The 14,037-nt window shown below is 39.1% G+C and overlaps 1 protein-coding gene across 2 annotated transcripts in view; it reads right to left on the reverse strand.

Annotated features, from left to right (window-relative positions):
• LOC124871374 (general transcription factor IIF subunit 2-like) overlaps positions 1-14,037 on the reverse strand; it is an 81,720-nt gene that overhangs the window by 48,663 nt on the left and 19,020 nt on the right. The gene's annotated exons all lie outside the window — the stretch shown is intronic.

Consider the following 14,037-nt stretch of genomic DNA (forward strand, 5'->3'; position numbering starts at 1 on the left):
GTGCTCATATTCAAACTAGTTTTGCATCAATTTGAATCAGGGGTTGAATTGCTAGTCTACAGTTGCACTCTCCAGTCCTCTAGGCGGAGATATTGTATTGATTAATCATCACAAGAAGAATACAGAAAATCAATCAAATAAAACGATTCAAACTAAAACATATATAGATTTATACCAGTTTATGTTTCAGTGATGTTCCTTATCCCTGTCACTGTTTACTTGAGATTTGCCACCCACTGCAGCATCCATCTAGGCTAGGTGAGCAGCCTGGTTTTAACCAGTAAGTTCAACGCCTTGCAAATTCTATTCTCGCTCTCTCTGAATTTCTTCGTATTCATCTTCATCCATGTTGTGTTTGGGGTAAATTTCTCAAAGTATAGATGAAAAGGCTTTAGATTAGGCAAAGACATCTGTCAAAAATCCATAGTGTTCACTAAATTGACCAAATGTGACAACACTGACTTAAATGCACACCATTTTTCTCATGTACTTTTTAAAAACTTAACATTTTTTGTGATATCCTCCATCATACAGTCAGTAGAGTTGCTCTATCACAAAAAAATCTCAATGAAATACCTTTAAGATGGTTGTCGTAACCTGATAAAGTGTCGAAAACGTTCAAGGGGTCTGAATACTTTTGTCTTACACTGTTTACCAATGGCTGCTATATTTAGGTCCCAAATGGTTGTGAAACCACACAGGAAGGAGAGTCAGTGACATCATGAGGTACTCAGGAATATTTAACAACATTAAGCACCCACATGTTGTATGTTACCGTGGTTACATGTCAATTAAGTGTGACATCACCAATACAAAAGGTTTTGTTTTGGTGCCTTGAAGGAGTAAAAACCTTGACCAAAACATTGTTAAACACAAAGGCATGGTAAATGCAATCTGATGAAAGCGGTCTTTCTTCTCCTTACTCTGCTGCGTCTCTTTCCAATAGTGACTGAAATATATCTAAAGAAATATCAGATTTTTCACTGCTGTCTGTGTTGCTGCCATTGTAGCAGCAGTCAGTTTGCGTGTCGGGATTCCCCTTTGACGTCATAAAAGAGCGCCATAAAATCACAAAGGAGTCTGGAAATGCCTTTTTAGTGAAATTTAGGACCATATATCTTAACAACTGTTATTTTCAGTGGCATGAATTTACTTTTTAAAATATTTTATCAATGTTTCCTTTCCATAAATGTATTTGGATTTATCATGAAAATTCAGTTTCAATTCAAGTCAGTTTATTTATATAGCGCCAATTCACAACACGTCTCAAGGCACTTCACAGAAGTCAGGTACATACATTCCAATTAATCCTAATCATTGAACAGTACAGTCAGATTCAGTTATTTCTTCAAATTGGATAAAATGTTTTTCTATCCAAGGAAACCCAGCAGATTGCATCCAGTCAGTGACTTGCAGCATTACCTCCTCCTGGATGAGCATGTAGAGACAGTGGACAGTCACTGGCGTTGACTTTGCAACAATCCCTCATACTGAGCATGCATGTAGCGACAGCGGAGAGGAAAAACTCCCTTTTAACAGGAAGAAACCTCCAGCAGAACCAGGCTCAGTGTGAGCGGCCATCTGCCACGACCAATCCAAGACCAAAATTCGATGTCACAGGCACTTTAAACTCCAAAATAGGACCATTTATGCTAGCCTTGAGGCTTTCAAAAAAGGTTGACCAACCAATGGCTCCAAACATTATTTACTATTATAATAATTTACAGAACAAGCAACAGGCATATCAACTACTTTTAGCTGCTGATATCTAAACTGACATTATGTAATATTCAAGCAACTCCCTTTTAAACACTCAACAATATACCATGAAAAACATAACCTAAATAGCAACTTCAGGGTATAAGTAAACAAAAAAATACAATGCTGTGAAAAAGTGTTTGCCTTTGTCAACATCTTTGTCACAGTTTAATGTTTCAGATCCAAATCATATTAAAGGAAAGGATGATCTGAAGAAAATGCAAAAATTTAGGTTTTAAATGATGACGTTTAAGTAAGGAGAAAAAAATCTTTCCACAATCAACCTGGCCCTATGTGAAAAAGTAATTCCACCTAAACCTAATAACTGACTGTGCCATCCTTGGCAGCGGTTGATGCTTGAGTTCTTGACATCGCTGTGTAGAAATTCTGGCCAATGCTTCTTTTCCTAATTGTTTTAATACAGGCAAACTGGAGAGTTTTGGAGCATGATTGGCCAGTGTAGTTTAAGTAAACTGCATCTTAATGGGATTTAAATTTAGGCTTTAACTAAACCCCTCCAAAACCTTCAATTTGCTTTTTTGAGCCATTTAAAAATGCATTTGCTTGTGCGCTTTGGATCATTTACCTGCTGCATAACCTAGGTTTGCTAGAGACATTCTCCTTCAGGATTTTCTGGTAGAGAGCAGAATTCATACTCCCATCAATTACAGCATTTTGTCCCAGTCCTGAAGCAGCAAAGTACTCTCAGACCATCACACTACCCCCAACAGGTTTGACCGTCCATATGATGATCTTCCACTTTTGTCTCATCAGTCCACAGAATATTTTCCCCAAAACATTTTGAATCATGAAGATATTCTTTTGGCAAACATGAGTGAAAATGCAATGTTTGTTCTGCAATTGCTTTTGCATTTAAAACAGACTGGCATTTTTGCCCAGTGTCATGTTGAGTAATAAACACTAAGCTTAATTATGGCTAGTGAGACCTTCAGAGCTTTAGGTGCTATTCTGGGTTCCTCGTGGTGGAGTGACCTCCTGGAGGAGTCATTGATGCGCTCCTGGAGTAACTTTGGTGAGCTGCCCACCCCTTTTTAAAGGTTCACCATTGTTCCATGTTTCTTAATTTTTCTTACTGGGGAACAGTAAAGCCCTAAAGCCTTAGAAGTGTAGCTCCTTCCAGACTGATTGACACCAAGACAAATTTGTTTTGTTATGTATTCTTTAGACTGGGACTGTGCTGTTTGTTGAGATCTTTTAGCCTACTTCAGGTCAGACAGGTTTCCATTAAGTAATGTCTCGATCCTACAGGTCTGGCTGCAATCAGGCCAGGGTCTGGCTCATAAAACTGAACAAAAAAAGCGAAAGGTTAATTTATGAATTACCAAGCAGGGGTTGGTTAGCTTTTTTCCTTAAATGAAATCATCATCATTTGAAAATTGCATTTTCCTATTTACTTATTTTTGTTTGACATTATAATATGTTTGATGATTTGAAACATCGGAGTGAACAGCAAATATAGAAGAAATCTGTATGTGTGTGTGTGGGCCGTCTGTGCCAGAGCAAATGAGAAAACAAGTCTAGTCTGGCTTTTTCTCAAACAATGTGTAGCAAGGATGTGTCATGATCCATTTATGGAAGGCTCGTGGGAGTGGAAACCTTTAAATTTATTTATCCCGAACATTGAAAAGGGCTAATCTCCTTTTCGCCACTTGAAAGAAAAAAGAGAATCCGTTATGAAAGAAGTTACATTTCTTTTCGATGCCCGTTTGAACTTTTTAATTGCAGAGCTTATCCCCGTGGGGAGCAGCCATACGCTGGCGTGAAATGAACAACATCACTCATTTTTACCGCTAACTGTGCTTTCTCTGCACTGAAACCGTCTGCTCCGGCGAGCAATGTTGTCAAGCCAGCGACGCAGCCACCACTGCCTCCTCCTTCATGACTCATACAGTCACTTTGGTGTCCAACATCAGGTGAACTAAATGCTCAGTTCACTCCGCGACAACACAGGCAACAAGGACGTAAAATCGCACATCAAATCATGAGACGTAATCAGATGAAGTGGGATAAAAGGCCTTGGCAGGAAACTGTCAGCAACATCCGACCTGTTGCATTTTTTATGACCGCGACTGATTTACTTATTAGCTGCACTACATCAGAAGCAATCAAATGGGCTGATAAGGGCAGCATGACATGCAGGCACACTACACTTGACAATCCTGTTTCAATCTTTCTACCTGTTGCCAGGCAAACAACTCCTCCTTATCACGTGGCCTCAGTCGTGTGGCATTGCTGAGCCAGAAAATGACTAACATAGCCCCAATTCTTATCTGTCAACTCCAAAAAAGGGAGCAGCGGCAGCAGCAGCTCTGACGGAGGAGCAGAGGTGAGATGATGAAGATGAGGGGGACGAAATGCCAGGCTCCTAACTTTAACTTTGAGGCTCAGACTACAGACGCAGCAACCACTAATATCTTTTACAGTGGGGGAGAGACAAATTAAACTACATTAGGGCTTTGAAAAAAAGTCTTCTTTTTAACTTGCAGTGAAAAAAATATATGACGGGAACATGGATAGTAGAAAGAAAGCACACAAACAAGTGGCCATCAAAGCTGAAAGGAGGCAGTAAATAGAGGGAGGCTTGAAAATAGATACTAGAAGTAAGTGCAGAGGCTGAGACCAACCTTTTCCTACACCTTTCTGTTGGATGTGCACCCTGAGATAACATAAATATAAAGGCTGCAGCTGACAAGTGTGTGTGTGGGCATATGTGTAAAAGTGTGTGTTGCTTTCTCTCTATACTAGCAGCCAAAATTACAGTCTTTGCAGAGACGTTGACATTTGAACATCACCAGATCTCGCTAAACTTGGATACTGAGACCAGGCACTAATCTATTACTGTCTGTTTATCCAAGGTTGGTTCATGATGGTAACGGGTCCAGGAGGGAAACTGAGATATCCATCTGCCCTTCTGTGGTGTCCTCAGAAGTTCCCAGGCAAGAAGATACAGACTACCCCCTAAGTGAGTTGCGGGTCTACCCTGGTATCTCCTCACAGGGGAACTCGTCTTACAAACCTCCAAAGTAAAAGTGTCTAGAGGCCAGAACCACCCAACAAGTTAGGGCTTCCTTACCAAACTGGGACCAGTGCTTCACTACGGCCGCTGCTTAGGACAGTTCTTAAACAGTTCTTTGAAAGAACAAGTTTGGTTTTCCATAGCAAGGCCGATTATGTTACTAAAAACGTCTCTACAATAAAAATTTGATCCATCTTCCACAATATTCCACTGATTCTCATTTTTTTAATAAAAACAAATAATCTGAAATTCCCGCCCATTCCACTGTAGCTCTGACCGTATGCTTAGGGTCTTTATCCTGATGGAAAATAAACCTCCAACCCTGACTCAAGTCTTCTGCAGCTTCTGACAGGTTTTCTTCCAGTACCGCTTCCCATTTAGTTCCATCCAGCACCCTGTCCATGCTAAAGAGTAGTATTCCCACAGCATGACGCTGTCACCACCAGGTTTTAAGGTGGGGATGGAGGGTCTGTTATCTGCCACATATTTGCATGTACAAAACACATGCATGGTTTTGCAAATAAGCCAAAATGTTTAATAATGATCTGCCCAGAACCTCTCCCTCCTCATGTTTGTTGTATCACCTCTATGGCTTGTAGCAAACAGAAAACGTCTTCTTGTAGCTTTCTTTCGAAAATGGCTTTTGTCCGGCCAGTCTTAGGCATGTCAACAGATTATCCTACCTGAGCTGTGGATCAGTGCAGCTCCTACAAAGTAACCACGGTTCTTTTTGCCATTTCTCTGGTTAATGCTCTCCTTGACTGGCCTTTCAGTTCAGCTGGATGCTAATGTCTTTGATATAACCCCTGCTTTATTCTTCTCTTTATCTGACCTGTCTGCTGTTTTCCTGGTCCTCATGATGCTGTTTATATTGAAATTAAATTACTCCCGGAGGGTGAACTCTGGAATTTCTGAAGGTCGATGATTGCACTGTTTTATTTATGGGTTTCAGTGAACAGGGGGTTGAAGACAAATAAATGTCATCATTTTCAGATTTTTTAATTTTTAAAAACCTTTGATACCTGCCACTTGACAATTATCTGCTGCTTTGTGTTGATCTATCACGTAAAATCCCAATATAACAGATTGCGGTTGTAATGTAGAAACACTCAGGGGGGTATGAAGACATCTTCGAAAGAGACCACACCATTTTTTTCTTGCAATATGAGCTCAGAAGAGCTACAATAAAGCTCAGTATAATGGAAAAAAAAACCTTTATTACATTAGAAAATTCAAATAAGAGGATAAAGGAAAAATGATGGCAACTCTTCTGCAACTTCATAGAAAACACGAGTTAAAAATATATCTTGTTAGGCGTTTTTATTACACCTTTTCTTGCTAAAAACGTCCATAGCCTTTCAGCAGCCCTCTGACCAGGTCGCACCTCATTTCCACTGGTGATGGAGCCTCACCCCCCCCATTAACAAGGCTACCACGTGTCTGCTGTGTGGGAGCACAGCAGAAGTTGGATAAAGCTTTACTTCAGGAGGCAGAATAGGAACGAGCGCACAGAAGACATTTTACCAGCTGAAAATGTTTACCTCAGAAAAACAATCATCTTGGAGATTAGCAAGGCAGTGATTCAGCAGTTTAGTGGACTTAAATAAAAACATTTTTCTTCCAACTGTAGACTTATGTGAACATTTTTTTTAAAAAGTACTAAGTTGTGGGTTTACACTCAGTAAGGATCCGTCTGCCAACTTACTTCAACCTGACGCATATGCTCTCTGGGTGCAGGTTACATGGTCCTGTTTCTCACCTTCAGGTATAAACACTTCAACAGGATGTGTCGCACTGAGAAGCTTTTAGGCAGCATTTCACACATTTCAGCTCTATAGTAACACAGTTGCTCTTGGCTTCACGCACTGAATCAATTAAAACAACTATTCATCAAGCAAATGTTAAAAACCCTCCTATTCTTTCTGAATCGGTTATTTTACTTCACCTTTGGATGCTTTGAGGTCCATTTCTTAAATCAGATGAGAATAAAGCTCTTTATTGTAAACTGCTTGTTCAGTTTTGATTTGCTTCTGGAGGATTTTTGTTAGCCACTAATTATATTAATCTAACCTCAAGCGTAAAAAAAGCAGAAATGTTTTTATTTTCTAAAAAGAAATATTTTGTTACACACAAAAACTTAAAGGGGGTGTACTTTATTAGTTTTTTTTTTTATCCGGACTGAATATTACCAGCTTTAGAAGTCACCTTCTATATTGGAATAATTGTCTTGGATGTTTATCAGGACCACGGAGTAGAGAATCTGCATATTTTCTTTGGAAAACATAAATCCTTTCCTAAAATCTCAAAAAGCCTTGTTGGAAAATGTGTTATGGTCAGATGGAACCAACCCTGAAGTTTTAGGCCACAAAAACAATACACTGTGTTACAGGAAGGACACAATACCTATAGTGAAACATGGTGGGGGCAGCATCATGATCTGGGGTTACTTGACTTTATAACTATCACTGCTCAATCAACAAGCTCAAACTAAATAAGCTGTTTACATTCCTGATGATTTTTTGGAAATAGTCTGCTGTGCACAAATGTGCAAGCACAATTTGTACAGTTTTTAAATCACCGTTGCCCATTTCTTTAATCTGAATATACTATTTCTAATAACCCTATGTTACTTGCTTTTAATTATGTTGTAAATTTTCCTCTACTGTACAGTCTCATATATTTTTTATCTCATCTTTATCTTATATTTTTTTTTACCTTTGTGGGTATCTGCATGCTTTTATTTGCCTTTTACTTTGCTGCTGGTACACCTGAATTTTCCAACTGTGGGACAAACAGATTCTATTCTTTTCCATTCCAGGAGTTTCTGTCAAAGTGGATAAAAAAAAATGTCCAAATACCAGTGTGGCCAAAACTATTTTTGGCATTAGCTAGAAAGCTCAAAATGGAGAGAGTTTACATTTTTATGCATCACAACAAATCCAAGCACACATCTAAGTCAGAAAAAAAACATAAAAAAAGAAGAGATGTCCACAATCTGATAAATTTGAAGAATCTTTGAAAAATAGAGTGGGAAAATATTGCAAAGTCAAGACGTTGCATGCTGATAGCCTCGTACCAAGGAAGACTGGATGCTGAAAAAGAGCTTTAACTAAGTATTAGCTCAAGTCTGGTTCTGCATTCATGGTACTACAGCTTTTTTGTTGTTTTATACTTCCCTCTAAAAAAATTGTTTTTCCACTCGAATTATACAGGATATATGTTACACTGATGTGGAACAATGTTAAAATGATTTATTATGGTGTCATTTTTTACCAGTGGAAAAAACTGACCTTTTAAAGGGGTTTGAACAGTTATAGTTTGGGGTCATTTGCGTAACAATGTTTAATAGGTGCGTTAAGTGAGTTTTCCTCTTATTTTAAATGGGTTTGTCTTGACAAATGTACCACTCTCCAATTGGAAGACAAAAAAATCACAACCTTTCCAGTCTACAAGAAAAAGAAAATCTTTTTGCAGCTTCATTAAGGAAGAAACATAAGAAATGATGAAAGAGAGGGTAACTTATAAGCATGATGGAGTATATGAAATGCAAAAATAAGACTTGTCAGAGCCAGTTCCCTGCAAGGTATCTTCAGAAGAAAATAAGCAAATGACCCTGACATTATCATATCATAATGAGGATTCATTCATTACCAAAGAAAACCTGATTCCTGATTATTATTGCTGCATGACTTATGTTCTGTTTCAGTTCTCTGTCAGACATCCGTACATTTTCCTTCATCTTTTGTCTTCTGGATCCAAACCCAGATCTTCCTGCTCAATCTTTCCACTCAAATCCTTCTTGCTCAAATGCAGTGAAGCAGTCTGAAATCATAATACCACCATGTTTCATGGATATTTAGAGTTCTCATGGAAAAGGAAGCTCTGATTTCTTTTGTACTGTCCGATAAGAAAACATGTTTCAAAAAGCTTTTTGGCTGCATAAAAATAGAAAGGCCCTCTTTGGAGAGAAGCTGCTTTCTCCATGCAGTGCTGAAAAGAAAAAAAAATAAAAGATTTGTTTTTAGCTCTTGCAACCTTTTTTTGACACACGAGAATCAGAAAACCTCATCTAAAATCTGCTCTGCCACATATGTTTGGTGAGGTGTGTGATGATAAGGAGACAAAAAAGAAACAATGTAAAGATGCTTACCTATCAAAGTCTAATGATAAAACTAGAGAATATTTTGAACCATATGATATTGCTGGTGCTTTTAACTTTTGTGTTAATGCTGGGGAACTGCTGTCAGAAAAACTGTTGATGGAACGGTAGCTGATTTTCTCCAAATTGTTGTTCCTCCTACTGAAACAAGATGTTAGAGACAACATATCTGATCATAATGGCAGAAAATGCTGTCTAATTCTAAAATACTTCACTTTAATGATGAAATAATTAATTTATAAATTTTTCTAATCATTAGAAACTGGACTGTTGTATGTTGTAATTAAAATAGCTAAATTAGCTCATAGCTCTGGATTTGTTGCAATTCTGTGGTGATCAATACCCAAATAAACTGAACTAAACATAAGATTTTAGCAATAACTCATCCAGTCAAAGCACATTTTAATCCTTTAATCCTCAAGAAACCTAAGATAAATTCAAGCTGTTTGTAGATAAATAAATGTTCACCATATGTTTAACCCACTTCAAAGCAGCAGGGGTGCACCGACCAAACCATCACCATACAGATGTTACTCCAGTCAGGCAAAGAGGATTTCATTCACAGGCAATTACCACTTACTTCCAATAGAGCACACACATGCTTTTAAATGGATTTAGTTAAATTTCATGGCAAAAATTAGTAGATTAAGCTACTATCTAAAGCACTCCACACCAAAGAAAGACTAATATGAATGCTGAGCAGGAGGTTGAAGCATCATCTGCTTATTTTGTGCAGTGCGCAGGTTTCTAGTAATATTGCAGCGGTGGTGTGGTATCAAGGATATACGCAAGCCCAGTGGCCATATAGCTGCTTGTCGATGGTGAGCAATTGTGTATTTATTTGATATAGTTGATATCAGGTGGCATTTTTGCCTAATATAGTTTGTCATTATCATTAAACGCCAAGTAGGCACCGCCTAGTGTTCAACATTGTAACACCAGTTTTACGTGGTTTAACATTAAATTAAAGCCAAATTAATTGAAACCAAATATAGTTTTTGACATATAACTTTAAAAGGCACTATTTGGTTCAAATAGGGTGGACATTTTTAAGTTTTTCATTTTAAAGTAAAGCTGCTAGTTCACAAATCTGTGTTTGGAGTACATAGCCTGATATCAGAAAGTGCTTTCAAAAAGGGTGTTTTATTTTCTGTTATTGTTTCTGTGAGGGTAACTTCCTGTAAAAAAAAAAAAAAAAGAAGTGGAAAGAAACACGTCATTTGGGTTTGTTTTTTTCTTCTTCTTGATGTTACACCAAATCTTTATCTAACTGTGACTCAAAAACAAAATGCATACAACACTGAGAATCACCTGTACAACTACCACCATAATACGCTGATTTAAAATTTTAAATATTTATAAATCAACCTAGAAAAATGATCACACAGGTAGTTTGTTTTGTTCAAACCTGGCAGATGTGTGCATATACAGTAGTTGCAGCTGTATGTCATGACTCTGTGTAGCCTGCTGGTGACTGACCAGTGTTTGTTATTCCAACACTGTAGCTTGGTACAGCACAGAACAGGGGAGGCTTTAAAACTAATGCTGTGGACTGTAAAACAATAAAAGCGTTGCTGGTGTGAACATGACCCGAATAAATGAGGAGGGAATCTAGGTGCCCAGGAGGTTTGAGCTCCCTGAAAGCATGAAGTGAAGCATCCCTATGGATTAACAAAGGTCTGAACTGTTCCAACAAAACACAACCAAGCTCCAACTTAAAGACATGAAGGTGCTAAGGTGCCATCAATTTAATTACTTGTTAAATCTTTCTGAATGACCTCATGTGTTTCACCTACAACACTGCATCCAAGAACGAACCAGAGCACTGTAAAGATTTAGAAAGTCCTTCTACAGCACAGAAAGGATTTCAGGGAGAGAAACAGTCACCTCAGATGTTCAGTCTTTCTATAGAGGTCTTATATTACACTAAAATCACAGTTTCTGTTAGCAGTTCTTTCTAAGATCTGATGTAATTGTCAGTAATCTCAAACCTCCTGCTCTCCTCTATAGTAGACAGCCCAATGTCATCCTTTTTCAGAAAGGAGCAGCTTGTAAGACAAGAAGTCGTGACACAAAAAATTATATGAAGTGAGAGAGATATACAATAGGAAAATCTCTCAATTTATTAAACAAATATAATGGACATAAATCAAATGATGAACCAATTGGCTTGTTTGTTTTATCAGGCTGATTATATAGGATTTAAAATTCTCATTTATCATTTGTTTTTGTTAGTTTTACACTTATTATAGTCTTAAAGAATCAGGATCAGCTTTATTGCCACGTTTTTGCACACAATCAAACTAGGAATTTGACTCTGGTACACTTTGTTCTCAGTTAAGACTTTTTTTTATATATATATAATAAATTGACATGTATACATAAGTGACTTTACTAGCAAAGATAATGTGGAATCAGTCCAAGTATGCATGGTGTTGTTCTGAACTGTCAAATGTTTATCAGAGAAACAGCCTGGGGGAAGAAACTGTCTCTGTGGCGGCTGATTTTAGCAGACAGCGCTCAGTAGCGCCGACCTGAAGATAAAGGCCTAAACAAATTATGTGCAGGGTGTGTGGGGTCTGCAGAGACTTTAGCTCCCCTTTTCCTGACCCTGGATGGAGGGAAGGTCAGCCCTAATGATTCTCTCTGCAGCTCTGACTGTTTGTTGAAGTCTGAACCTGTCCTGTTTTGTGGGTGAGCCAAACCACACTGAGATGGACGAAGACAGGACAGACTGAATTATGGCAGCCTAGAAGATGACCAGCAGCTCCTGTGGAAGGTTGTAATTTTTGAATTGCCTCAAGAAGTACAGTCCCTGCTGGGCCTTTCTCCAAACATTGTCCATGCATGAGGACCATCTCAGGTCTAGAGAAATGGTGTTTCTTAGGAACTGGAAGTGGTCCACTAGCAGATACAGTGTTATTGAGGATGTGAGGGGGGTGTGTGGGGGTGGTGTTCTCTGAAAGACCACCATCATCTCCACAGTTGTCACACTTTTTCCAAATTTTATGTTACAAACACAAACATTTAACGAATGTATTGATTTTCTTTTATTTCCTCAAGAAGGACAATGTGCATTGATGAACCAATAAATCACAAAATGTAATCTAAATGGTAATCAAAGATCACAACTATGGAGCTAAATTGGGGCCATAAAGTTTGTTCAAACAAAAAATATTTAAACCTGAAACATAAAAGTTTGTTCAGAAGAAAACAATTTGAACCTAAAAAATAAAAGTTTGTTCAAAAGAAAAACATTTGAACCTGAAAAATTATGTTAAACCTCCCCCCAAAAAATTTGAAAACTGCAAAAAAAGTTTTGCAACTGAAAAAAAAAACTGCTGTGAAACTGGAAAAAGAAAAGTTCAAAACTACTTTTCAGATTCAAGTTTTTTTTTTTTTTTCGAACTTGCAGATTTTTTTTTCAGCTTCAAACTTTTGGCCCTGTTTTGGCGTGGTGGGCGGGGCCTCAAATCACGGGGGTGCGGAATCATGACTGACAGCTCAACATAGCTGAACAACATATTCCCAGCTGTTGCATTCAGGGACCGTGGGAACTTGAATTATCTGTAATACATCATCGATATTCGATACATATGTGATTGGTTTTGAAAGATAACATGCTTCACCAATAGAAGCAGCTTACGTGAATACACGACGCGTATCTCAGAGGAGAAAATATGATCTTGACAGAGTTGCACAGCATTTTAAGTCCGTGTTGGAGATTACCCATGCTCTCAACATCAAGCAAAAGAACTGCCAGACTAAGAGGCGGTATGAAACCAGATGCAAAACGAGCTGGTATTTTCCAAATATCCTTGCATAATTAAGCCTGGACTTGTTTTCACGTGGACTGGACTCGGGTTTCAGTTTCTGGTGCATTTTTGATTAAAATGTGTTTGGTCTCCTTTTAGTGAAGTGACTCACAGCCAGCGGCAAACTGGCATACGGGGCAACCAAGGAAATCCCCGGTGGACCGCTGGCTTAGTGGGACGGTGGTTCACTGGTTGCCCCGTATGCCAGTTTGCCTCTCCGCTCTTCATTGTCAGCTCAGCTGGCCGCCCTGCAGCGCATGTTCATGTGTTACAGATCAGCTGTTCGCCAGCGCGCAGCAGAGCTGATCTGCCTGACTGGAGCAGAGGAGAGGTTTCTTCGAGCTACCGCACCCTGTTGGCGGTCAGACCTCTGAGTTTCTCTGATCCTTGGTCCCCAGAAGCGATCACACTCTATCTAACACTGACTCTTAAAGGAACGACTCTCAAACAGTTTCTAACTTTCAGCTCCATTAATCTAAATTAGGCAGAGGAATGATTACAGAGATCAGTGCCGCGGTTCGTCTCGGACCGTCGCTTCTGTGAAAGGATGAGGAACAGCCTCGATAGAAGGTCACATGTAGTTTTATATCTGGCACTCCGATTCAATGGATGTTCCCTCCCTCAGTGATTATCAGTAGACTATGTGTCACCATTGCGGTGTCTATCTGGTAGCTTGTGTAGTAGCTGGTGTCCATCCTTAATCTAAGTGTGCTGTGGCTTTCTAATCAAACCAGTTACAGCCTGCTCCACCATCAAACCCAGTGCCCCAGCCACAGGTCATTCATGACAAACCTTGGGCCAATTATCTTTGTAATGTGTGTCGATGAGCATTCTTGTCCTATTCTAACAAAAAGGAAACATTAGAACTTATGCTTTATATCATTATGGTATAAATGGGAAAGACTGCTATGAGTGATATAAATAAAGGTTATCCTTAAGAGGTTGATATGGCATAGTTTAGGGCACAATGGTCCAGAAAAATATCAGCGCCCCAGAAACTGCCGCCCCTTCTGTACTTGATGTCGCGCTCACCCTGCGTCTGTGCATGGCTGTGGGCCAGTGATTCAGCTCGTGGGCCGGTGGTTCACGGGCTGAAGTGAACCACCGGCCCAGCGCCCTGTGTCTGTGAATGGCGGTTATTAAAAACTAAACATTCACAAAATAAGAAATGCCTAAGCCAGCGGTCCACCGGGGATTTCCTCGGTTGCCCCGTATGCCAGTTTGCCCCTGGCTGTGAGTCACTTCACTAAAAGGAGACCAAACACGTT

Source organism: Girardinichthys multiradiatus, chromosome 7 (assembly GCF_021462225.1).
Source record: "Girardinichthys multiradiatus isolate DD_20200921_A chromosome 7, DD_fGirMul_XY1, whole genome shotgun sequence".
Taxonomy (NCBI): Eukaryota; Metazoa; Chordata; class Actinopteri; order Cyprinodontiformes; family Goodeidae; genus Girardinichthys; species Girardinichthys multiradiatus.